This window comes from Squalius cephalus (genome assembly GCF_949319135.1).
Source record: "Squalius cephalus genome assembly, chromosome: 9".
NCBI lineage: Eukaryota > Metazoa > Chordata > Actinopteri > Cypriniformes > Leuciscidae > Squalius > Squalius cephalus.
In genome coordinates this window covers 3,372,142-3,375,077 of record NC_137130.1, presented here as the reverse complement: position 1 = coordinate 3,375,077, position 2,936 = coordinate 3,372,142, and positions in this window count along the sequence as shown.

Sequence of the window (2,936 nt, the reverse complement as noted above, 5' to 3'; positions counted from 1 at the left end):
AAAAAAAAAATATTTTGTAAAAAATCTCCTGAGACTATTAGCTAATCGTTTATTTTGGGAGTGTCCCATGACAAAAATATTTTGGTCTGCGTTTCCCGATAACGTTGTCTCTTAGCGCGCTATAAGACTCTTAAGGTATAACTAACTAAAGGTATACCATTTCTAGGCGTGTTCCCCGAACCATACCTTAGGAAGCTGCTTAAGATATACCTTCTTACGTGCGACGTTACCCGGTGCTGAATTGGTTTATATCGATGGCTCGAGAATCAATTATTCTCTTGTTCAGGGGTTGTTTCACTGCATTATGTGAGAAAGCGGTGTTCTTTATAAAAGAAGCACTTTAGAAATAGTTGAAATGGCATAAAAAATAATCCAAACTATAATAGCTTAGCCTACATATTTTTAAATTGTATCATATATTGCTGCCATAATAACCATTTCAAATTTTTACGTGCTTTCTTCTCTTTCCCATTTCTGTTCGCTGAGTTGGAGCTGCGATGAAATATTGTTCTTGTAAATACTTTCTAGCATTTCAGTAATAAAAGTGTATATACGGTGCTCGGCAGTGATCAAAAAGGATTTAAACAGTGGATTTTGAATCTCTTGTTGTAAACTCAGAGATGTGGATTAGGCTACCACACGACCTGTTTGTCGACAGTAATTTGGCCAGGGATTTTTACACGGGTTGGGTGAGAAAAACACTGATATTATGGATTCGGACGGCACTAAAATCACCGATTTACCCCTATAAATGTTTAAAATACCATACGAAACAATTAGCGTCCGAAAAGGCCTAGGACTTAACTGACAGTAGCCTATGCTTTCACTGGCCTTTAAAAGCGCTCTTTAATTAAATTAATAATATAATATTAAATCTAACAAAATCAGTGTAATGACAATTTTATTCTTGGCATGAAAACACTTGAATTAGCCTAATTGAACACTGTCTGGGTGTATTAAAACTTCTGAATTATATTAGGTAAAGTAAAGGTAAAGCTAAGAGTGGTCCAGACCATATCATATAATAAAGGCTAGATGTCTTAAGGCGGAGTCACTTCCGGCATCACCGGTGGCCATCTTGCCACAGGGAAGCTGTGAATTAAGGTGAGTGATCAGCACGCACACAAATCCTCTTATCTCGCTGAAATCTTGACGGATTTACAAACGGTTTGGTTTCTTACAAACGTTATTAACGTGGCTATAATTCTTTCATATGGAAGTCCATTGTTATAATTATTCATATGTATGCAATGTCATAACTACATCTCTGACGTTTATAACAAACCAAACCGTTTAAAAATCGGTAGAAAATTGAGCAAGTTATGGTTATTTAAAAGTACATGCACCATGTTACGAGTGAGTGAGCTCCCTGTGGCAAGATGGCCGCCGTGTGCGGACGTCGACCTCCATTGGCCAGCAGCGCGGACGAGACCTCTAGCCTTTATTATATGATATCTATGGTCCAGACCAACCTTCCGAACGTATGAAAGAAGGTGGGCGAGCAAAATGGCTTGATAGCGACACCTATAAAAGTTCAACGGAGTGCGCCTACTGTACGTGTACAAAATTTGGTACATACATGTAATGACCTAATACCTACAAAAAAGTCTCTTGGAGCGTAGCCCTAAAAACAACAGGAAGTCAACCATTTTGAACTTCCTCTCAGTTTTTGTGCAGTTTTTCTTTTCTTTCTTTTGTGCAGTTTTTCACCTCACTGTAGTACCCGAGATCCAGGGGGTGAAGTTGGCTCCAGATATAAGGGGTGGAGATTGGTAGGTTTGGGGGTGGGTTTAGGGATCAGGGGGTGGAAATGGGTAGGTTTAGGTATATGTAAGGTGGGAGGAGTTGGATCTGGATCCAACTCCTCCCCCTGGATTTCGTTTTCAGGCCTCATACTTTAACGAACTCCTCCTACAGGTTTAATCTGATCATCTTCAAATTTGGTGAGTGTAATCTTAAGGCCTTTGCGACGTTAAATTGTGAAGATCTTGAATTTTCGCCGATGTTTCGCCATTAAACAGAAAATTGCTGTAAGTCAGGCATGTAATGTCCAATCTGCCCCAAACTTCACACTTTTGATAAGCGTTCTGTCCTGAACACACATGACCATGCTCATATTAAGTTATAGTCATAGTGCCGCCTGCTGGCAACAGGAAGTGACGTTTAACACTGTTCTGGACTCCTAATAACATATTAAAAAAATGCCAGCAGGTGCTAAACATCCTACCAACATACTAGAAACATGCTAAAACATACTAGAAAACACTTAGCTAAGTGATAAAGCATGCTATTACTGCAATTAAATATGCATTTGCTTTAACTCAGCCATGCAATGTCCAATCTACCCCAAAATTAATATGTAATATGCTAGAAACATCATAAAACATGCTAGAAATGCTAAAGGAAGTTGTTGTAACTCAAGCATACAATGTCCAATCTGCCCCCAAATTCACATGCTTGATAAAAGTCCTGCACTGAACACATCTACACAGCAATATTCAGATATAGACATAGCCCCACCTACTGGCAACAGAAACTGACATGGTTAACACAGTAATTCAGTACTATCCACATAATTATTGTGTACTAAGCATGCTAGAAACATACTAAACATGCTAGCAACACTTAGCTGAGTCATGAAGCATGCTATTATCACCATAATACAAAACATTTTGTAACTGACTTTGACATACTCTTACTACCTCGTTAAACGCACATTGCCTAACCATGCTCTGTCTTCCTTAAGACACTGAGGGAGGATGGCACGAGTGCGAGGGCCCTTTCATCACTGCTTGCAGCTTTAATGTAATTATTATTATTTTTTAATGTATGTATGCACACGTTTTGGTGTAATTGTCTTTAGAAAATAGCTAGATATCTAATGCATTAAACACAATGGCATATTTATGTCTACCAGAATAGTATACGCTGTTAGT